Below are 17,055 nucleotides of genomic sequence, written 5' to 3'. Positions count from 1 at the left end.
ATACATCCATCCACCCTTTCATCCTCCCATCCATACATACATCCATCATTCATCCATCCGCCCTTTCATCCTCCCATCCATGCATACATCCATCCTTCATCCATCCACCCTTTCATCCACCCATCCATACATCCACCCTTTACCCATCCACCCTTCCTTCCATTCACCCATCATTCATCCACCCACCTTTTCACACATACATCCATCATTCATCCATGCAACCTTTTATCCATTCATACATCCATCTACCCTTTTATCTTCCCATCCATACATCCATCCTTCATCCATCCACTCTTTCATACTCCCATCCATCATCCATCCACCCTTTCATCCATACATCCACCCACCCACCCTTTCATCCATCCATCTACCCATCATTCATCTCCCCACCTTTTCACACATCCATCCATCCATCCATCCTTCATCCATCCACACTTTCATCCATCCATTCACCCATCATTCATCCACCCATCTTTTTACACATCCATCCATCCATCATTCATCCATTCACCCTTTCATCCATCCATCCTTCATCTGTCCACCCTTTCATTCTTCCATTCATACATCTATCCTTCACCAATCTATCCTTCATCCATCCACCCTTTCATCCTTCCATCCATACATCCATCATTCATCCATCCACCCTTTCATTCATCCATTCACTCACTCATCATTCATCCACCCACCTTTTCACACATCCATCCATCCACACATCCATCATTCATCCATCCACCCTTTCATCCATCCATTCACCCACCCTTTACCCATCCACCCTTCCTTCCATCCACCCATCATTCATCCACCCACCTTTTCACACATCCATCCATCATTCATCCATCCATGCAACCTTTTATCCATTCATACATACATATACCCTTCCATCCTCCGATCCATACATCCATCCACCCTTTCATCCTCCCATACATCCATCCTTCATCCATCCACCCTTTCATCCTCCCATCCATCCATCCATCCTTCATCCATCCACCCTTTCATCCATACATCCATCCACCCACCCTTTCATCCATCCACCCATCCCCACCTTTTCACACATCCATCCATGCATCATTCATCCATGCAACCTTTTATCCATCCATACATCCATCCACCCTTTCATCCTCCCATCCATACATACATCCATCATTCATCCATCCGCCCTTTCATCCTCCCATCCATGCATACATCCATCCTTCATCCATCCACCCTTTCATCCACCCATCCATACATCCATCCTTTACCCATCCACCCTTCCTTCCATTCACCCATCATTCATCCACCCACCTTTTCACACATACATCCATCATTCATCCATGCAACCTTTTATCCATTCATACATCCATCCACCCTTTTATCTTCCCATCCATACATCCATCCTTCATCCATCCACTCTTTCATCCTCCCATCCATCATCCATCCACCCTTTCATCCATACATCCACCCACCCACCCTTTCATCCATCCATCTACCCATCATTCATCTCCCCACCTTTTCACACATCCATCCATCCATCCATCCTTCATCCATCCACACTTTCATCCATCCATTCACCCATCATTCATCCACCCATCTTTTTACACATCCATCCATCCATCATTCATCCATTCACCCTTTCATCCATCCATCCTTCATCTGTCCACCCTTTCATTCTTCCATTCATACATCTATCCTTCACCAATCTATCCTTCACCCATCCACCCTTTCATCCTTCCATCCATACATCCATCATTCATCCATCCACCCTTTCATTCATCCATTCACTCACTCATCATTCATCCACCCACCTTTTCACACATCCATCCATCCACACATCCATCATTCATCCATCCACCCTTACATCCAACCATTCACCCACCCTTTACCCATCCACCCTTCCTTCCATCCACCCATCATTCATCCGCCCACCTTTTCACACATCCATCCATCATTCATCCATGCAACCTTTCATCCATTCATACATACATATACCCTTCCATCCTCAGATCCATACATCCATTCACCCTTTCATCCTCCCATCCATACATCCATCCTTCATCCATCCACCCTTTCATCATCCCATCCATACATCCATCCTTCATCCATCCACTCTTTCATCCATACATCCATCCACCCACCCTTTCATCCATCCACCCATCCCCACCTTTTCACACATCCATCCATGCATCATTCATCCATGCAACCTTTTATCCATCCATACATCCATCCACCCTTTCATCCTCCCATCCATACATACATCCATCCTTCATCCATCCACCCTTTCATCCTCCCATCCATGCATACATCCATCCTTCATCCATCCACCCTTTCATCCACCCATCCATCCATCCTTCATCCATCCACCCTTTCATCCTTCCATCCATACATCCATCCACCCTTTCATCCATCCATTCACCCATCATTCATCCACCCATCTTTTTACACATCCATCCATCCATCATTCATCCATCCACCCTTTCATCCATCCATCCTTCATCCGACCACCCTTTCATTCTTCCATCCATACATCTATCCTTCACCAATCTATCCTTCATCCATCCACCCTTTCATCCTTCCATCTATACATCCATCATTCATCCATCCACTCATCACTCATCCACCCACCTTTTCACACATCCATCCATCCTTTAGCCTTTCATCCATCCATCCACCCATCATTCATCCACCACCTTTTCTGTGCCTCTCTCTTAGGGGGTGGGGGGGGATCAGTATCTCTCTGCGTCGTCGTCCTTCTTCTTTCCCGCTCATGGGAGGGCATCTGTGTGCCTCCCTGCTGGGGGAGGGGGACATGTCATGGGACCCACAGCTCCAGGTGCGCAACATCCATTGAACTCAAAGGGCTAAACTACAGCCACTCCCCCAGCCCCCCTTCCCTCCCAGCTCCCCCCAGCTCGTGTATGTGAGCCCGGCTGAAACAGCTTCAGGGACACACACAGTCACACCCAAGTACTTGACAGGTCTTTAAAAGACCTTTTACTTGTTAATGAGGCGTTGATGTTTTTCACATCTCGGTGTAAATTAGGCCTCTGCCGTGAGCATCCTCAATCAGCTCGACGCCAGGAACTGCACTCTGCAGAATCTGTGACCCCCTTCCCAGTACTCCACGACCCCCCTGGGGGTCGCGCCCCACAGATGGAAGACCACTGTGCTATAAGGACGCCTTGGTACAGGTCAAGTGCCACCAAAGGTACAGCTGCAAACTGTTAAAAACTGGGGTTGAGGAGGCGCATACTGACTTCAGACTGCAACCAGTGGAGTCACAACTATCACCAAAAACCAGGGTGCACATCCACATCTCACTGTACTCGATTAAATCATATAAACCAAACACAAAACGCACAGCAAAATAACAGAATGCACAGGGCCGCAGACTGTATGCACACCATAACAGAATGCACAGGGCCGCAGACTGTATGCACACCATAACAGAATTCACAGGGCCGCAGACTGTATGCAAACCATAACAGAATGCACAGGGCCGCAGACTGTATGCACACCATAACAGAATGCACAGGGCCGCAGACTGAATGCACACCATAACAGAATGCACAGGGCCGCAGACTGTATGCACACCATAACAGAATGCACAGGGCCGCAGACTGTATGCACACCATAGCAGAATGCACAGGGCCGCAGACTGTATGCACACCATAACAGAATGCACAGGGCCGCAGACTGAATGCACACCATAACAGAATGCACAGGGCCGCAGACTGTATGCACACCATAACTGAATGCACAGGGCCGCAGACTGTATGCAAACCATAACAGAATGCACAGGGCCGCAGACTGTATGCACACCATAACAGAATGCACAGGGCCGCAGACTGTATGCACACCATAACAGAATGCACAGGGCCGCAGACTGAATGCACACCATAAAAGAATGCACAGGGCCGCAGACTGTATGCACACCATAACAGAATGCACAGGGCCGCAGACTGTATGCACACCATAACAGAATGCACAGGGCCGCAGACTGTATGCACACCATAACAGAATGCACAGGGCCGCAGACTGTATGCACACCATAAAAGAATGCACAGGGCCGCAGACTGTATGCACACCATAACAGAATGCACAGGGCCGCAGACTGTATGCAAACCATAACAGAATGCACAGGGCCGCAGACTGAATGCACACCATAAAAGAATGCACAGGGCCGCAGACTGAATGCACACCATAACAGCATGCACAGGGCCGCAGACTGTATGCACACTGTAGGAGAGTAGGGTCTGCTATCCTATGGTCACCCCAAATTTTTGCTTTTTGCTTCACTGGTTTCTGACTTAATGTGGCTGTGGGCCTGCTAATCAGACCCACAGCCTGCTGTTCTCTCTCTAAATTGATGCCAATGCACTCTAGGTGCATTACGAATTGGAACTGGTTCACCTTATGAGCCCCTGTAATAGTGCACCCTAGGTGCCCAGGGCATAGGTGTATCCAAGGCCTACCAGGGGCTGCAGCACGTATTGTGCCACCCCTGGCCTGGCCTCCATCTTTGACACAACTGGCTGAACACTCAGCTGGGGTAAGTCGGTGTAACCACCTCTTACTTAGGTACAGTATGCCTGTGCCTAACCCTAAACTGGACACATATGTTCCTATCAGCCACTCCTATGGAAGGCCTCATCAATCCTGGAGGCAGAGTGCTTGGAAATATGTGAGATGGTGCTCTAGCATGAGCTGAGCCTGTCTGCAGCTGTCGGGAACCACTCCCTAAGCTGTTCCGGGATATTGCCATACCATATACTCTTAAGTGCATTATAATCCTCGCGGTTAAATGCTATCTTTGGTTTGGCTTTATCAAAACATGTCGAGTAAGGTGTCATACGAATTGGAATACTATCCCCTCGCCAGTTCTGGCGACGGGGATAGCATTCCACCCTTCTAGAGGGACACGACATGTGTGTAGCCTTAACCCCGGTTAAAGTTAAACAGAGCCTCAGCTCCACAAAATGGACGCTGCCACCACAGACACAAGTCTGGCCTCCTGCTGCTGACCGAAACTCGGCAGATGGTGGCCTGGACAAAGGGTTTCCTGCCTTGGGAGGTGCGAGCACCACCCCAGACAGGATTTTGTGTATTAGGTAGGACAGGGCTGAAAAGAATCAGACATGCCCGGGGCACACAAGGTGTCCCCGTGCATAGGCCAGCCCAAACCGGTTCTGGGGCCTTCCAGCCCCAGTCCTGGCGCGGAGCTGGACAAAGGAAAGGGGGTGTAACCGCCCCCCTTCCTGGTTCCTCCCAGAGGAGGGACCTAGTAGGTGATCCACCCCCTAGATTGGAATAAGAGGGGGAGCAGTGCCATTGCACAGCAGATCATCCCGAAATCAACTTAAACTAAGAAGAAGACTGGACTTCGACATTCTGCTGCACAGAAGACTGAAGAAGAATCTCCCTTGTGGCCAAGGAGTGACCACCCTGTGAACACAGGTACCAACCAGCAACTCGACGTCTGCTTTGCCGCCGCCTCCCGCCGGAGCCCGAGCCCAGAGCCCGACAAGAACCAGATTCCCAGACCTCTCAGAGCCCGATCCACAGTCCCTGCAAAGAAGGGACCCGTGGAGGCACCGAGTGACGTGGGACCGGACCTCTTGGAAGACACTCGTAAAGCTGACTGCGCAGCTTCTGAGGCATCCTCGACGTTGTGCTTTGGGGACTGAGAACCCCCACCACCGAGCAGCCCTTGCACCGAAGATCAGCCCCCCAGCATCTCCACGATCTGCGTGGGGCCCTTTTGCACTGTGCCACTCGACGCGCCATCCCGGCCACTAGCCACGCGGCCAGCGGCCATCTTGGCGACGAACCCGAAGATTTAAACAGCAGGTCTGGTTGCTCCAGACCTACCCAAGCTCCTGTGAAAAGGAGCACCCGCTCTGACCTTGCTGGTCCGAGTGAACAGCATCTTTCAACTCCTGCGTGGCTTGCATTTGCCAAGGCCTGTTTGCTCCGATCAGGTCGCCGACACCGCCAACAGCGAGAGGCCTACGTGGGACAGCTCGTGACCGACTCCTGGACGTCCTCGACCCCGGGTATCCACGTGGCTGCAGAAAGAAGCTACCCGACAACGCCTGTTTGCACCCGACATCACCTGGCTCCACTCTGGTTCCACGGCAGTCACTGGCTAGTGACTTTGAACACTGTCCCCTCTGCTTTCAGGTCTTCACATCTTCAGATCCACCCTTGGATCCACCGGAACTCTTCTCATCGAGCCGCCTGCAGCATCTCCTGCTCCAAGCACCATCGACCAGCGTGACGAAACCCGACACATCTTCGACCCTGTGCACCCGCTTCCTGTGGGTGAGGTAACTCAGCTCCGCCGGTGCTCCTGCACTGGTACACATCCCAAGGGCCTGTGTTTTAAGTTTCAGCTCCGTAGGTCACTCGGAAGGTTCCTAACTTTCTAACTTTGTGCTTTTTACGCACCATAGACTTTGTATTGAGAAGTGCGTGCACTTTGAACACTGCACCCGAGTCCCGTGGGCCTTTCCCGACTTAGTTAACTCCAGTCTCGAATAGCTCCAGCGATTCCCAAGGCCCTAGGCCTCTTCACTTTCCTCCTGGTATCTCTTATACCACTTATTTAGTATATGGTTTAGGTGGCCCCTAGGGCTCATCCATATTGTGCAACTTTTGTGTATTTTAAACTGTCTTGTGATTTTACGCTTGTGCTTCTGTGCTCATAAAGAGTCCAGGGGATTTTATAGTTAATAAATCAATATATATTTTCAATATATATCTGTGTGGTGTCCCTTTCATTTGGTATTCAAGGGGGTTGTGTATGGTATAACAGCTGGCTTCACATGCCTTTCAGAGTTTAGCCTAAGACTGCTTTGTCCACGTTACCACTAGGATAACTGGTCTACAAGGTTGAATTACAACCATCATCATAAGGGTTGCTTGGCATGGTACAAAGTGATCACTAGAACTAGTGAGCATTATATACCAGGCCAACTTCTCACATTGGTGAGCAGCGGATTGGGATCTGAGCTTGCTGTTGTTTTACCATTACAATCTTTGAGATTATCATTTGAAAGATCATACAGGTACCTGCTAGGTACATATAAAACAAGACTAGTATACTTAAGTTCTACTGAACTTAGTTGTTGTAGAGCAAAGGGAGTAGCACACCCTAGCTACAACTACTAGATAGGTTTAGTAGGTAAACACCAGTGTAGGTAGATTGCAACACATCCACCCACACTAGAGCAATGTCTGGAACAGAGGGGTCCAGTGGACTTACTCCTGTTGAGAGTGACCCTCCAAGGGCACCATCCCAGTTTGCTATTTTTCCTTTTAAGGAATTAAGACAGCTTTGTGTCTTAAGGGGTCTGAAGACAGGGCCTACCCCTACTACAGACCACCTAAGAGAGCTCTTGGATCAGTCTGAGGCTCTAAAGACCTCTAAAGCAAACCCCACAGGGAATGCTGAAGGAGGCCATCCTTCAGAGGATGACACTGTAGACACCCCTACCCCTATCATCCTAGTAGATGAGGAAGCCTCCACCACTGGAGCTCCTCAGGTAGATGAAGAGGAAGAAGAAGAAGAGGAGGAGGAGGTGGAAAGCAGTGAGTCAGATGATGACAGAGATAGTCAGGTGCTGGTCAGTAGACTGAACCAGGCTAACTTAAGCCAACTTGGGAATGAATCAGGTAACAACCCATTCAGACCCCCAGGTGGACTTAACCAGGGCCATAGGAGGAGAAGGCATCACTCAGGTGAATCCAACACCTCCCATGTCTCTAGAGGCTCTCATGGTCACTCCAGAAAGGAGATGACTAGCCCTCAGAGAAGGGAACATGAGGCCAAGATGAGAGAGGCTGAGCTTAGGATCCAGAGGCAAGAGTTAGAGGTTGCCCTGGCTAAGGAGAAACTTGCTAGAGCAAGACAGCCTAGAGAGAGTGGGGTAATAGAACCCACTGGTGGCAGCAATATCCACAAGGATAAAGACAGGTCTTTTGATAATAGAAACCTGAGTAAGATTGTGCCCCCCTACAAAGCTGGGGATGACATCCATAAATGGATCACTGCAATGGAGAGAGCCTGCAGAGTACAGCAGATCCCTCAGGAGCAGTGGGCAGCAATCTTGTGGCTCTCCTTTGAAGGTAGAGGCCGAGACAGACTCCTCACAGTTAGTGATGGGGATTCTAGAAACTACCTGGTCCTGAAGAGTGCTCTGATTGATGGGTTAGGCTTAACCACTGAACAGTACAGGTTAATGTTCAGAGATACCCAGAAGACACAGACTCAGGACTGGTCTGAATTTGTTGAGTGTGCCACTAAGGCTCTGGAGGGATGGTTGCTGGGAAGCAAGGTTACAGACTATGAAGGATTGTACAATTTGCTGATGAGAGAACAAATTTTAAATAATTGTCAGAACCAGCAGTTGCATCAACATTTGGTTGACTCAGATTTGACCTCTCCCCAAGAATTGGGAAAGAGGGCAGATAAATGGGTAAGAACCAGAGTTAAGCAAAAGAACCAGAACCAGAACCAGGGTGGTGACCAGAAGAAAACAGACCAGAAGGGTGGGGAGCAGAAAGCTAAAGACCAGAAGTCTTCAACAGGGCCCCAAACTGAGACAGAGGGTGGGTCCCAAACTTCCAAGAAGAAGAAGAAAGAAGGTCAGAAGAAACCCTGGTGTAAAACTTGTAAGAACACCTCTCACTGGACAAGTGAGTGTAAAAAGGGTGGAGCCCCCAACACTGCAGCCCCTAAGGCACCTGCACCCACTAGTACAGTTAGCAGTGTTGGTCCTCAAGCCAAGGGTTTAGTGGGAATCACTTTGGGAACTGAAGGAGATTCTGACCTAGTCAGAACCCTTACACAGGCTGTTCTGGTTTGTGAAGGGGACATAGATTTGACCCCTGACATAAGTCCCAGTAACCTGGGCAAATACAGACAGACACCTTTGATTAACAACAAAGTGGCTCAAGCTTACAGGGACACATGTGCCAGTGTCACTATGGTGACACCTAACTTTGTGGACCCTGGACAATACATGCCAGGCGATGATTACCTGGTGACCAATGCCAGCAATGTCACTACTACACATAGTGTGGCACTTGTTAACTTTTCCTGGGGAGGGGTAACTGGCCTAAAGAAAGTTGTGGTTAGTGCTGATCTCCCAGTAGAATGTTTGTTGGGCAATGACCTGGAGAACTCTCTATGGTCAGAAGTTGAGTACAGGACTCATGCAGAGATGTTAGGGATATCATCACATGTCCTTGCTGTGACCAGGTCACAGGCCAAAAAGTGCCTCTCTGAACCTCAGGTCTTGGATCCTGGAACAATGGACCAAGTACCTCCCAAGAAGAAGAACAGGAGGGTTAAGGCTGTGCCTTCCCAACTGCCTACAAGTGAGGATCAGGCTTCACAGGAAACTGATCTAGAGACCCCTGAAGGAACTGTCCCTGAAGAACTTGAACCTGATCAGGTTGAGTTTCTGGGGACAGGGGGACCTTCTAGGGCAGACTTGGGGCAGGCTCAGTTAACCTGTCCTTCTCTTGAACCCCTCAGACAGCAGGCTGCTGCTGAGGCTGCTGGGAATGCTCAAGGTGCCCATAAAGTATATTGGGACGATGGACTCCTTTATTCAGAGGCTAGAGACCCCAAGCCTGGTGCTACCAGGAGGTTGGTTATACCTCTGCAATTTAGGGGCTTCCTACTCACCTTGGCCCATGATATTCCTTTAGCAGGACACCTAGGCCAGAACAAGACTTGGGACAGGCTTGTCCCTCACTTTCACTGGCCTCACATGTCTGAAGACACCAAGGAGTTTTGTCGCTCCTGTGAAACCTGCCAAGCCAGTGGTAAAGCAGGTGGAACAACAAAGGCCCCCCTGATACCACTACCTGTGGTGGGGGTTCCCTTTGAGAGAGTGGGGATTGATATTGTTGGTCCAATGGATCCCCCTACAGCATCTGGGCACAGATTCATACTGGTGGTAGTGGATCATGCCACCAGGTACCCAGAGGCAATTCCCCTTAGGACCACAACAGCTCCTGTTGTGGCCAGGGCCTTACTTGGAGTTTTCTCCAGAGTGGGGTTTCCTAAGGAGGTAATATCAGATAGAGGTACCAACTTCATGTCTGGATATTTGACAGCTATGTGGAAGGAATGTGGTGTAAACTACAAGTTCACCACTCCTTATCACCCACAATGCAATGGGCTTGTTGAGAGATTTAACAAGACCCTAAAGGGCATGATTAAAGGATTACCTGAAAAGCTCAGGCGAAGATGGGACATCCTTCTGCCCTGCCTTTTGTTCGCTTACAGAGAGGTCCCTCAAAAGGGGGTTGGCTTCAGCCCCTTTGAATTGTTGTTTGGGCACCCTGTAAGAGGACCCCTGTGTCTTGTGAAGGAAGGATGGGAGTTACCTCTCAAAAAGCCTAAACAGGACATAGTGGACTATGTACTTGGTCTCCGCTCCAGGATGGCAGAGTACATGGAAAAGGCATCCAAAAACCTTGAGGCTAGCCAAGAATTACAAAAAGCTTGGCATGACCAAAAGGCTGTCCTTGTTGAATTTCAGCCTGGACAGAAGGTATGGGTGTTGGAGCCAGTGGCCCCAGCAGCACTCCAAGACAAATGGTCTGGGCCCCATACAATTCTGGAAAAGAAGGGAGAGGTTACCTACTTGGTGGACCTAGGAACTCCCAGGAGCCCCCACAGGGTGCTCCATGTGAACAGATTGAAGGCATATGTCAGCAGGGCAGACATGGGCTTGCTCATGGCTACAGATGAGGGACAGGAGGAAGAGAGTGACCCTCTCCCAGACCTGCTCACTCAGAACCCTGAGGATGGCTCAGTTGATGGTGTGGCCTTAGGTGGCAGCCTCACTGAACATCAGCAACATGACTGCAGACAAGTTCTACAGGCATACAGGCATATGTTCTCATTGACACCCAGTCAGACTAACTGGTGTACACATGTGGTGGACACTGGTGACAGTCTTCCTGTAAAGAGCAAAATTTACAGGCAACCTGACCACGTCAGGGACTGTATAAAGACTGAGGTGCAAAAGATGCTGGAATTAGGTGTCATTGAGCCTTCAGAGAGCCCCTGGGCTAGCCCAGTGGTTCTGGTCCCCAAACCTCACACCAAAGATGGCAAGAGAGAGATGAGGTTCTGTGTGGATTACAGAGGACTCAATGCTGTCACCAGGACAGATGCACACCCTATTCCAAGGGCAGATGAGCTCATTGACAAGTTGGCTTCTGCCAAATATTTGAGCACATTTGACTTGACAGCTGGCTACTGGCAAATCAGGTTAGCTGAGGAGTCTAAAGCCAAGACAGCATTTTCTACCCCTAGTGGGCATTATCAGTTTGTGGTGATGCCCTTTGGTTTGAAAAATGCACCTGCCACCTTCCAAAGGTTGGTGAACCAAGTCCTCACTGGGTTGGATGACTTTTGTGCAGCTTATCTGGACGATATTGCTGTCTTTAGCTCCACCTGGGAGGATCACCTGATCCACCTGAAGGAAGTGCTTGAGGCTCTGCAGAAGGCAGGCCTCACTATCAAGGCAACAAAGTGCCAGATAGGGCAGAGCAAGGTTGTATACCTGGGCCACCTTGTAGGTGGAGGCCAAGTTCAACCACTGGAGAGTAAGATCCAGACCATCAAGGACTGGTCCCCTCCAACTACCCAGACTCAGGTCAGAGCTTTCCTGGGCCTGACTGGGTACTACAGGAAGTTTGTTAAGAACTATGGGTCCATTGTGACTCCTCTTAATGATCTGACATCCAAGAAGATGCCCAAAAAGGTTCAGTGGACAGAAATCTGTCAAAAGGCATTTGATGACCTGAAGAAGGCCATGTGCTCTGCACCTATCCTGAAGAGTCCTGACTACTCAAGAGAGTTCATTGTCCAAACAGATGCTTCTGAGTTGGGAGTGGGAGCAGTGCTTTCACAGCTTAATGTAGATGGCCAGGACCAGCCCATTGCTTTCATTAGCAGAAGGCTGACCCCCAGAGAGAAACGTTGGTCAGCTATAGAGAGGGAGGCCTTTGCTGTGGTGTGGGCCCTGAAGAAGTTGAGACCATACTTATTTGGCACTCACTTCAAGATTCAGACCGACCATAAGCCCCTCCTATGGCTTAATCAGATGAAGGGTGAAAACCCCAAACTACTCAGGTGGTCCATTTCCCTACAGGGGATGGACTTTACAGTGGAGCACCGCCCAGGGACTGACCATGGCAACGCAGATGGTCTCTCCAGGTACTTCCACTTAGAACATGAAGACACAACTGGTCAAGGTTAGTCTAATGTCCCTGCGTTTGGGGGGGGGTTATGTAGGAGAGTAGGGTCTGCTATCCTATGGTCACCCCAAATTTTTGCTTTTTGCTTCACTGGTTTCTGACTTAATGTGGCTGTGGGCCTGCTAATCAGACCCACAGCCTGCTGTTCTCTCTCTAAATTGATGCCAATGCACTCTAGGTGCATTACGAATTGGAACTGGTTCACCTTATGAGCCCCTGTAATAGTGCACCCTAGGTGCCCAGGGCATAGGTGTATCCAAGGCCTACCAGGGGCTGCAGCACGTATTGTGCCACCCCTGGCCTGGCCTCCATCTTTGACACAACTGGCTGAACACTCAGCTGGGGTAAGTCGGTGTAACCACCTCTTACTTAGGTACAGTATGCCTGTGCCTAACCCTAAACTGGACACATATGTTCCTATCAGCCACTCCTATGGAAGGCCTCATCAATCCTGGAGGCAGAGTGCTTGGAAATATGTGAGATGGTGCTCTAGCATGAGCTGAGCCTGTCTGCAGCTGTCGGGAACCACTCCCTAAGCTGTTCCGGGATATTGCCATACCATATACTCTTAAGTGCATTATAATCCTCGCGGTTAAATGCTATCTTTGGTTTGGCTTTATCAAAACATGTCGAGTAAGGTGTCATACGAATTGGAATACTATCCCCTCGCCAGTTCTGGCGACGGGGATAGCATTCCACCCTTCTAGAGGGACACGACATGTGTGTAGCCTTAACCCCGGTTAAAGTTAAACAGAGCCTCAGCTCCACAAAATGGACGCTGCCACCACAGACACAAGTCTGGCCTCCTGCTGCTGACCGAAACTCGGCAGATGGTGGCCTGGACAAAGGGTTTCCTGCCTTGGGAGGTGCGAGCACCACCCCAGACAGGATTTTGTGTATTAGGTAGGACAGGGCTGAAAAGAATCAGACATGCCCGGGGCACACAAGGTGTCCCCGTGCATAGGCCAGCCCAAACCGGTTCTGGGGCCTTCCAGCCCCAGTCCTGGCGCGGAGCTGGACAAAGGAAAGGGGGTGTAACCGCCCCCCTTCCTGGTTCCTCCCAGAGGAGGGACCTAGTAGGTGATCCACCCCCTAGATTGGAATAAGAGGGGGAGCAGTGCCATTGCACAGCAGATCATCCCGAAATCAACTTAAACTAAGAAGAAGACTGGACTTCGACATTCTGCTGCACAGAAGACTGAAGAAGAATCTCCCTTGTGGCCAAGGAGTGACCACCCTGTGAACACAGGTACCAACCAGCAACTCGACGTCTGCTTTGCCGCCGCCTCCCGCCGGAGCCCGAGCCCAGAGCCCGACAAGAACCAGATTCCCAGACCTCTCAGAGCCCGATCCACAGTCCCTGCAAAGAAGGGACCCGTGGAGGCACCGAGTGACGTGGGACCGGACCTCTTGGAAGACACTCGTAAAGCTGACTGCGCAGCTTCTGAGGCATCCTCGACGTTGTGCTTTGGGGACTGAGAACCCCCACCACCGAGCAGCCCTTGCACCGAAGATCAGCCCCCCAGCATCTCCACGATCTGCGTGGGGCCCTTTTGCACTGTGCCACTCGACGCGCCATCCCGGCCACTAGCCACGCGGCCAGCGGCCATCTTGGCGACGAACCCGAAGATTTAAACAGCAGGTCTGGTTGCTCCAGACCTACCCAAGCTCCTGTGAAAAGGAGCACCCGCTCTGACCTTGCTGGTCCGAGTGAACAGCATCTTTCAACTCCTGCGTGGCTTGCATTTGCCAAGGCCTGTTTGCTCCGATCAGGTCGCCGACACCGCCAACAGCGAGAGGCCTACGTGGGACAGCTCGTGACCGACTCCTGGACGTCCTCGACCCCGGGTATCCACGTGGCTGCAGAAAGAAGCTACCCGACAACGCCTGTTTGCACCCGACATCACCTGGCTCCACTCTGGTTCCACGGCAGTCACTGGCTAGTGACTTTGAACACTGTCCCCTCTGCTTTCAGGTCTTCACATCTTCAGATCCACCCTTGGATCCACCGGAACTCTTCTCATCGAGCCGCCTGCAGCATCTCCTGCTCCAAGCACCATCGACCAGCGTGACGAAACCCGACACATCTTCGACCCTGTGCACCCGCTTCCTGTGGGTGAGGTAACTCAGCTCCGCCGGTGCTCCTGCACTGGTACACATCCCAAGGGCCTGTGTTTTAAGTTTCAGCTCCGTAGGTCACTCGGAAGGTTCCTAACTTTCTAACTTTGTGCTTTTTACGCACCATAGACTTTGTATTGAGAAGTGCGTGCACTTTGAACACTGCACCCGAGTCCCGTGGGCCTTTCCCGACTTAGTTAACTCCAGTCTCGAATAGCTCCAGCGATTCCCAAGGCCCTAGGCCTCTTCACTTTCCTCCTGGTATCTCTTATACCACTTATTTAGTATATGGTTTAGGTGGCCCCTAGGGCTCATCCATATTGTGCAACTTTTGTGTATTTTAAACTGTCTTGTGATTTTACGCTTGTGCTTCTGTGCTCATAAAGAGTCCAGGGGATTTTATAGTTAATAAATCAATATATATTTTCAATATATATCTGTGTGGTGTCCCTTTCATTTGGTATTCAAGGGGGTTGTGTATGGTATAACAGCTGGCTTCACATGCCTTTCAGAGTTTAGCCTAAGACTGCTTTGTCCACGTTACCACTAGGATAACTGGTCTACAAGGTTGAATTACAACCATCATCATAAGGGTTGCTTGGCATGGTACAAAGTGATCACTAGAACTAGTGAGCATTATATACCAGGCCAACTTCTCACACACACCATAACAGAATGCACAGGGCCGCAGACTGTATGCAAACCATAACAGAATGCACAGGGCCGCAGACTGAATGCACACCATAAAAGAATGCACAGGGCCGCAGACTGTATGCACACCATAACAGAATGCACAGGGCTGCAGACTGTATGCGAACCATAACAGAATGCACAGGGCCGCAGACTGTATGCATACTATAACAGAATGCACAGGGCTGCAGACTGTATGCATACTATAACAGAATGCACAGGGCCGCAGACTGTATGCACACCATAAAAGAATGCACAGGGCCGCAGACTGTATGCACACCATAACAGAATGCACAGGTCCGCACACTGTATGCACACCATAACAGAATGCACAGGGTCGCAGACTGAATGCACACCATAACAGAATGCACAGGGCTGCAGACTGTAGGCACACCATAACAGAATGCACAGGGCCGCAGACTGTAGGCACACCATAACAGAATGCACAGGGCCGCAGACTGTATGCACACCATAACAGAATGCACAGGGCCGCAGACTGTATGCACACCATAACAGAATGCACAGGGCCGCAGACTGTATGCACACCATAACAGAATGCACAGGGCCGCAGACTGAATTCACACCACCTGGGAAAGATGTTAAGTCACAGCCACACAACCGAAAGGAACAGCTGGCGTTGTGCAATGAGTTATACAACAATAATTCAGAGGCACCGTCCTGCATGAGAGGTGGCATACACAACCAGAATGGCGGGGACACAAGAAAGGGGTGCGGATGCAAGCAGGAGTTAACGCTGCTCAGGGAGGGATAACACCGGCAAAATAATGTTACAGTCTGACTCTGCACAAGGGGGAACAGGCACAACCAATGAAGTTACAGCAAAATGGGAAATGCCGAAGGTCACACTGCACAACAGACATCCGCAACCACACAGAGGTTACGTGTGGTTAGGTGGAGACTTGGGTAGCGAGTGAAGTCTCTATAGCTCTGAGCTATTCGACTATATGTCGATCCCAGCAGGTATAAGACGCAGGAACAGTCACTCAATTTACTGCTAAGTGATGAAAGACCGAGGTCTCTCAATTAAGGCGATAAAAGGTGCAGAGTGACGTCACGTGTACACGCGATCCGTGTGTCCACGGCCAAATCACAGGAAATGGACGTCCAGCCTCAGAGATGATGCAGAGCCAGTGATAACACTTCCATAACTGGCGGCCGCTGTTCTTAGCTGGGACATCTGCGGCAGCAGGTTGATCTCCTTCAGGTTGATGGAGAGGGGGCGCAGGTTGTTGAGTAGTTGGCAGAGCAGCACTCCATCCCACAAGGTCTGTGCCAGATCGAAGACCTGCGCCATGTCCCATGTCACCTTGTAGTTTGGGGGCAGCACCTTGCACTTGAGCCAGTGCGCGCTCTGCTGCCAAGGCTCCCTGGCAGGCGCACTGACTGGAAGGCTGCGCTGTTGCTGAGGGCGCTGCAGGTTCAGGGCGGCGAGTGCACGGACAGCGCTCCTCGCACTGACCGGGTCTCTGCATCAGCAGAAGCGCGCTGTTTCTTCCCTGGCACTAGGGACAGCCAAATATTGCTGACATGACAAGTGTGCGCTGCTGAGCGCCAGCCGGAGTGTGGCTGCTGTTGCAGTACGCTGGGATTGCTCACCGGCTCGCACATGGCGGCCGCTCTGTGTCTGTTCGCTGCTTGTGCTGTCTCTGCCTCCCAATTGGGAAAACGCTCATGTTTTGTAATGCATCATGCGCATGCGAGACAAAGAGTGCAAATTTAGCAACCAATCACAAAGCAAACAAGCACTGAAAATGCAATAGGACTAGTATTTACACAAGCCCTATTGCATTTTAAAGGGAAGTGCGGGTATTAAAGAAGGCACAGATGGGAGGGGGAGGGGGAGGGGGGGTGTTAAAAAAAATTACGGACTGCGGGAGCGAACAGGGCGAGGCTGGGGAATAAAACGGTTTTTACAGTAATGGTGCTGATAGCCTAGGAAGAATAATAATGACATGGCTGTCAGGA

Source organism: Lissotriton vulgaris, chromosome 2_1, assembly GCF_964263255.1.
Source record: "Lissotriton vulgaris chromosome 2_1, aLisVul1.2, whole genome shotgun sequence".
In the NCBI taxonomy this organism is placed as follows: domain Eukaryota; kingdom Metazoa; phylum Chordata; class Amphibia; order Caudata; family Salamandridae; genus Lissotriton; species Lissotriton vulgaris.
This window is presented reverse-complemented; position numbering follows the sequence as displayed.